The sequence below is a fragment of the Penaeus japonicus genome, unplaced genomic scaffold (genome assembly GCF_977035675.1).
Source record: "Penaeus japonicus unplaced genomic scaffold, GWHDUDI00000001_assembly GWHDUDI00000034, whole genome shotgun sequence".
NCBI lineage: Eukaryota > Metazoa > Arthropoda > Malacostraca > Decapoda > Penaeidae > Penaeus > Penaeus japonicus.
In genome coordinates this window covers 6792118-6800951 of record NW_028234436.1, presented here as the reverse complement: position 1 = coordinate 6800951, position 8834 = coordinate 6792118, and positions in this window count along the sequence as shown.

The following is an 8834-nucleotide window of genomic DNA, read 5'->3' as shown; positions in this document are numbered from 1 at the left end:
GTGTGTGTGTGTGTGTGTGTGTGTGTGTGTGTGTGTGTGTGTCTGTGTGTACATATATATACATTGATCTCTCTCTCTCTCTCTCTCTCTCTCTCTCTCTCTCTCTCTCTCTCTCTCTATATATATATATATATATATATATATATATATATATATATATATACATATACATATATATATATATATATATATATATATATATATATATATATATATATATATATATATACATACATACAGACACACACACACACACACACACACACACACACACACATATATATATATATATATATATATATATATATATAGAGAGAGAGAGAGAGAGAGAGAGAGAGAGAGAGAGAGAGACAGATAGATGATTGATAGCTAGATATAAATATATATATACATATTTAAATATATATATAAGTATATAAATATACATATATATATATATACATATATATATATATATATATATACACACACACACACACACACACACACACACACACACACACACACACACACACACACAACTGGTATTTCTCAATTCATGATTTTTTCTATTATTTTACGCTGTCTAATATCCCAAAACATCCCGAAGTGAATAGATAGATATTCTTGGAGCCACTTGACTTAATTTTACCACCACAGAATTCATTGGTAGGCCTATATTTTTCTTCCATTATTATTATATTATAGGGGACCGATTTTTTTGTGAGGAATTAAAAAAAGAAAAAAAAAAAAGTGACTAGTGAGACCTGAAGCTATATCGTGACCCAGCCACTAACTCACTTAGAATACCCTGTACCTGCTGAATAGGCTCTAGGAGTAAGCATACATTCCAACGTATAACATGGAAGTTTAAGGAAGTTAAACCCTCTTGCAAAGCCATAGAGTGGAAGTATATGGCTTCTGGCCGTTATTTACTACGACCTAGCTTTTTATTTCAAAAGTTACTGCTCAGATAGACTAAGCTCTGATACCTCCCCGGAATTTAAGAAATTTACCAATTTATTGCTGCTTACTTTATACCAGCAATCAGATTATTCTTAAGCAATTATGCCCCGTCCTGGGATTTCACGCAACGTATAATAAAACTGCTGCAAATATATGGCCCAATGCACCAGTATATCTTTGCAATGTGTGAGGTTTTCAACCCCCCCCCCCCTCTCCTTTTCCTCATCGCCATCTTCCCCTCGTGTCCCCTCTTATTCGCCTTCTCTCTCATTCTGTCACTCTTACACTACCGTCTGCTTTTACGCTAATTTATCACTTTTTTTTTCTTTCCTCCTCCTAGTTCTACCTTCTACCTTGCTCCCTCACCTATCCTGCCTCCATCCTATCCCTATCCCGCCCAGCATCCCGCAGTAATCCAGAGGGGAGTCGAGCACAGTGGACTATTTCCCTGCGCCAGCCTCCTTATTTTTACGATTTCATGTATTTTTTGTTTTACTCTGGCCTCTATTTTACTATCATTTTACGTATTTTATATTTCTATTTGTTGCAAATAAAGTTCTATTATAAGTCTTTTAGTTATCCACGTTTACATGAGAATGATTCACATGGTGTGCGGATAGCAAAACATCCGCATCTGCTGCGATTTCTTTTACTTCTTTAACTCTTTTGTTTCATTGTGTTTTAAATTGTTTTACAATTTGCTCTAATGAGTTCTTATTATTTATTAAACATTTTAATTGTGTTTTACTATCAACTTAACAAGTTACTTTTACGATTTTCCTCACTGAATCGCTGCAGCTTATTTTATTATAATTATTCTTTAACTGTTCATAGATGTTTAAGCACGGTTGCACCTGTCTTTTTAATTATATAAATAGCAACCCCATATTATTATCAATGTATTTTTTTAAGTTATTATTTTATTTATTTTTACCGCTACGCCTCCGGCCGCATGAGGCCATGTAACCCCCATGTTTTACCAAAATAAAGGAAGTGCATATTCTGTCTGTTTTTTTACCTGCCCTATGGATTTACGTTTTGGATTTACACCAACAGATACTGAAACAAGGTTGCACTGTCCTTCTACTTGCCGAGGTGTATTCATGCTGGACATTCTATTTTTTATGTTTACATTTTATGTTGAACCTTTGTGCCGCTTTTATTTCTACCTTTTCTTTTTACTTTGACTTTTACCTCGTTTTTCTTTTCTTTGGCTTACTTTCGTTTTTACTCTTACTACTCTTACTCATTCCTCTTTCGCGTTTTAGCCTAGCTATTAATTTTACTTTCAATTCTGCAGGCCCTTTTGGCGCTTTTATGATAAATTTAAGCCCTTCCGGCACAGTTTTAGTTATTCTCAGGCCTTCAGGCACTTTCTCGAATTATTTTATGTTTTCAGCTTAATTTTACTTTGGTGCCTTCTGCACGTTAGTGTAGTACAGGTTTTATTTATATTTCATGATTTATTTCTGTGTCATCTCCATTTTATTCACGCTCCTGGGGAGTGTTTCGCTTGTGAATTCGCGGGGGTTCTAAGCCTTCTGCCTGGTTAACTCCTCCCCCCCCCCCTTTTGCGAGGAACGAACAGGGCCTTTGTCTTCCCTTGGCCCCTAAGCCCGAAGTCTCCCGATTCACGAGTAACCTCTTTCGTTTTTTTTTTTTTTGTTGTTGTTGTTGTTGTTTTTTGTTTATTTTTTTAAATCACATAACCTTACAAACGATTAGCTGAAAGATCATTCATAGTTGGTGGTATTTTCGTATGAAAAATACTATATGAACTGGTAAACTTTTTCATTACACTTGCAACAGCTAAAGATTTTTCTACAACGGAAAGTTTCAATTTCTGACTTCAAAACCAAGTACGTCAATCAGAAAGTTGCAACAGCACTGCACCTAAGCCAACGTCCGAAGCATCTGATTATGATACAAAATCAAGTGTGAGATCAACTAACCATAGAATAAAATACATATTCACGAAAGATTTTAATTGATCGAATGCGTATTGTGACAAATCTCCCAATTGACCTTGCTAGGGTGACGTGGGATTTAACTCATCGCAGTATTCTGCCATGCACTTGATTAGATAAGCTACTTTATTCTATCTTTGTAAAAACAATAAATTGAAATGTGTTCCGTTTGTTTTATTCACCGCTGTAGATAGAAAGAATGATGGTTGATCTTTCATTTAACAAATCGATTCAGAAGCTTTTGCACTTTCTAATGAACTTCGAAGTGCTGTTCCTCTGTGGGGCAAATTCACCCTTGGCGTGAAGATGGGCGTTACCCAACATTTAGGGACCCATTCTTCGTAAGGTCACCAAGGATACTGCAACACTTTAGGAATATAATGATAAAATCACAAATACCTAAAAATTGGTAATTCCGTATCTATTATATGCTGGACTTTATCTGTTATAGTGTGTGAAATCTACTTACATTACTCCCCAGGTACTCCACAGTGATATATAGCCAATCTCAGATTTGGATGGTCGAATAGTCAAAAGTGATTTATGTAAAATATTTAGCACAGATCTTAGCGCCTTAAAGTGTGCTTTCTAATATCATTAACATATGAGAGAGGATATCGTCAATAAATATTTCAAATACCTCCTCATTCTGTTAAATGTTACCACGCTGAATGGCATCATTACAAATTGCATTACTCCTTTACTAAAATGAAATACTGTTATTTCTTTACGATTTATCCAAAGGAATCTGCTAGTAGGCTTTATCTTTTATCAAAGCTGATGAAATATTTTTTCGTCTTAATAAGGCATTCTGATTAGGCATGGGTTTAGCATCAAACACTAATAACTTGTAGATTCTACAGAAGTCCAAACAGCCTATTACTACCAACCCTTTGTCTTAACGCAATTAGCGGGTAGAATCAGGCGATTTATATCGACCAATTAACCTTACATTTAACATATGCACAATGCTAATGTTTAAAGCCTGTTGTGATGTAAATGGAATCGGATCTGGCTTACTATTGACTGGCCGTCTATTGTTTAGAGTAATTGCATTCCGTTCACGTCTAAAACGTAATTATTCCCGTAAACTCTCTTTACCACGTCAAACGGTACCTGCCACTCCAATAGGTGATCGTGCTTCGGAGGAAGCAAGAGAACCTTATCTCATCTCTTGGCAGTACCTCCCGATCTCTAGCAAGCTGATCATAATACCCAGCCTTCCCCAATTCTTCCTGTGTTTACTTGCAAGTTTCGTGTAAGCTCTCCCTGATTGTTTCGTCTTCAAGAGCCAGCTCCTCACTTTCCCATAAGTTGCGTAAAGCTAAGTGGTCCTCGCACCAAATATGTGTATATTAACCCATGTCACCTTCATTTTTTTTCTCTCTCTCTTAAATTTGAATTTATTATAATCTTTTTGTTTTAAGTTACTGGTCAAATCTGAATGTGGGCGCATCATCAAAACTAAATTCGTCTTTACATTTAGTAGATTATAAGGTTGACCGTACGGTCAGGATAGGCTTTGAGGGCTTCCAAATGGGAAATTCACTAGGTCATATTAGTTTGTTGTTAGACTAGATCATAAACAAAATTTATACAGTTAACATATTATGCAATATAAGCTTTACTGTACTGTGTCATATTATTGGTTAAGGTGGTAGGGAAGGATGCATGGCAAACAGCTCATCACAGTCACTGAATGCCACATGACCTACTGATTAACAGTACTCTCTGCAAAGCATTTCCTTTTATAATCTAGATTTGAAACTATATAATGATTTCAACCATCAAATCTAATTGAGTCTTGTTGCCTTCTTTTACTAACTAATTGTTGAAAACAATCCCACAAAAAATCGTCAACACTAAAAAAATACTTAAAAAGTTTGACCATATGGTCACGTTGGGATTTCATGTGTTAATTCAAAGTACGAAAACTTTGTACTTTATTGTGGTACTTCACACAAAGAAACACACAAACAAAGAAACACACACACACACACACACACACACACACACACACACACACACACACACACACATATATATATATATATATATATATATATATATATATATATGTATGTATGTAATGTATGTATGCACACACACACACACACACATATAAATTGCTTGAGGTTAGGTATTCTGGGAAGGCCTGGCCCGCTACCAGTAGACGTCGGTCATGAGTTATTCAGTTCATTGTTGGAAACGGATTTGTAAGGCGGAGGGAGGGTAGGAGTAGCTAAGCAGGGCCTGGGGGGCGTGGGAGGTGATCTTACAGAGCGCCGGGGACGCATGAGAGCTCAGGACGAGGACGTCACGTCATCACTTGAATGTCTTAGTTGGAAGGAAGGGGAAACTGAAAGAGCTGGCCAGGTTATATAATATTACTTGACATTACGAGATAAATAGGACCTGTTGATGTAGCTATGGTGCACAATACTTATGAATAGTAATGAAAAGTTTGCAGTGCATGCAATACACAGCGAACGGAGAGATCATAAAATAGCACATAAGGAACTGACGCTGCCACTGAATAATGGGCTATACGGTGGCCACGGAGTTCCATCCCACTCCAAACTTTAATCCCCCCCACACACACAAATACACACACACACACACACACACAAACACACACACACACACACAAATACACACACACACACACATATATATATATATATATATATATATATATATATATATACATGTACATATATATATATTCGTTTTTTTTTATATATATATATATATATATATATATATATATATTTATATATATATATACACACATATGTTTGTGGGTGGGTGTGTATGTATACATACATACACACACACACACACACACACACACACACACACACACACACATATATATATATATGATGGATTAATGCAATGCTGCATTCATATGGATGTCTAACGCACCTCCATGACCCGGAGTCGAACCTCTAACGCCTTCAGGCACTGGCCCGAGAGTGCAGTACTAAGCCAACTAGACCACACGACCCAACAAAAGGATCGTCAAACTAGGGTGATACTAGATCCATAGAATTCTGTGTGTGTATGTGTGTGTGAGTGCGCGCGCGCGTGCGTTCGTGCGTACGTGAGGGTGTGTGTGTCAGCGTGTGTGTAAAAGCCATGTATATAAATATTTAGATATATATATATATATATATCTATATATATATATATATATATATATGTATATATAAATATTTAGATATATATATAACTGCATATTTCCTAACACACACACGTATGCATACACGTAAATATCGATAACCATCCATTTCTCTCATCACCCGAGGGATTGTGTTGCGGTGAACCCAAAGGAAACCACTTTTTATCCCCAAATAAACTACAATAAAAAGCATTAGATAATAAAAAATATACAAAGGATTAATATGATGTTTAATTTGGTAAGCAGTCGACTAGTCAACAAGCGGCGAGTGTGGCAGGGACAGTTTGGTTATTCCGTGTGGAAAATTAAATTCAGGAATGTGTAACTAGGATTCCCGGCCAACACTACTAATGAACAATAATTCATAAAGAGAGAGAGAGAGAGAGAGAGAGAGAGAGGGGGGGGGGAGGAGAGTGAGGCAGAGAGAGCGGAAGAGAGAGAGGCAGAGAGAGGAAAGAGAGTGAGAGAGAGAGTGAGTGATGGGTGTCTTAGTCTGTTGGAACTAATGACCCACCACAAATAAGGTAGTGATGTCAGACACAGGGTTTAAACAGTTCAGGTTTATTCCATAACGCAGATAGTCTGCCGTTATGTTGCACGATAGAAATATACACTACAGCACAATGATCACTGTAATGAACACTATCACAACACTTATAACAGGCAGAGAAATCAGGCGTCAGTGGTAGCGTAGTCAATTCTGGTCTATCTGCATGTTCCAGATTTCCTGCTTCTATGGAAGGGGTTCGCGGATCACACACATTGAGAAGAATAAAAAAATGAGGGAGAAATGGGGGTTATAAGGAGTGAAAAACGTCGGAGAAAAATACGGTGAAACTGAGAGACAACACTTCCACTAACTTACCTTGAGTTCACTGCCTGACGCATTGTATTTACTGCTGTGATCACGAGAGAGTGAAAAAAAGTGTATCGGCGGTGCGGCTCACAAGAAGTCGTGGCGAGCAGTCCACGAGTTTAAATTAAGGGAAATAGGAGGCGAGCACGATCCCTGGCTGACATCAGTCTGTGAGGGTGGTGGTTTTCCTACCGCTAGCACTAGTTTCTGAGTTTTTTTCCATGCCATTTCTGACATCAGTTTGTGAGCAGAATGGGTCCCACCGCGGCCACCAGTTTGTGATGGGTGTCTTAGTCTGTTGGAACTAATAACCCACCACAAATAAGGTATTGATGCCAGACGCAGGGTTTGAACAGTTTAGGTTTATTCTATAACGCAGATTGTTTGACGTTATGGTGCACGATATAAATATACACTGCAGCACAATGATCACAGTAATAAACACTACCACAACACGTGTAAACAGGCGGAGAAATCAGGCGTCAGCGGTAGCGTAGTCGATTCCCGGTCTAACTGCATGTTCCAGATTTCCTGCTTATATGGAAGGGGTTCGCATCCGCCGTCCCCAACGGTGGTTATGCGGGAAGGTAGTCTGAAATGTAAGAGGCGTGACAGTCGAGGGTATTAAGCTCTTTTTGAGGGTCTAGGTACTTTTGAAGGCAACTATGTGCGAACCACCCATCACTCAAAGTTGACCTGACCTGACCCGGCGATTGTCTTGCTAGTTGGCGTGCCATATGTATTTGATTTATTTCTGTATTTGATATCGAAATCGAACCATTTTCCTTGGTTAAATTACCAACAGTTCACCAATATTTTTTTTCTCTCTATTCACACGGACTCTTTAAAAATATTTATTACGTAATATCTAGGAACACTCCGTGACATCACATCTGCGATTTTACTAAAACGCACATTATCTGAGAGCTTCCTCATGTACACCATACATCAAGAATTAGTTCTCTCTCCACCAACAAAACCTGTTGCAAGATAAGCTATCTCCCATCCGCGATGCATATGCATGGCTACGTTTAGTCTTTTTTTCAATAAAAATTAGTCTATCAAAGAAGCTTTTATGTTTAATTCTGGTACATTTCATAATCTTAAGTTTGAGAATTCATATATATATATATATATATATATATATATATATATATATATATATATATATATATATGTGTGTGTGTGTGTGTGTGTGTGTGTGTGTGTGTGTGTGTGTGTGTGTGTGTGTTTGAGTGTGTGTGTGTGTGTGTGTGTGTGTGTGTGTGTGTGTTTGAGTGTGTGTGTGTGTGTGTGTGTGTGTGTGTGTGTGTGTGTGTGTGTGTGTGTGTGTGTGTGTGTGTGTGTTTGTGTGTGTGTGTATGTGGACATACATATATACATATATACATATACATATATATACATATAGTTATACATATACATATACATATATGTATATATGTGTGTGTGTGTGTGATATATTTATATATATATATATATATATATATATATATATATATATATATATATATATATATATTTACATATATACATATATATAATATATATATATATATACACATTATAGATATGTATATATATATATATATATATATATATATATATATATATAATATATATATATATATATATATATATATATATATATATATATATATATATATATATATATATATTTATATAAATGTATGCACCCCCCTTCCTCTCTCTCTCTCTCTGTCTCTCTCTCTCTCAATTTATGTCTCTCTCTCTCTTTCTTCTTTTTTTTTTCCTTCCCACATATTCCTATCCGTTTGTTATCTCTGCGCCTCACGTACGATTCAGAAAAAAAGTAAAGAGACATCGCCATCGAGTTCCAAAGTTCAGCGTCTGAATATGA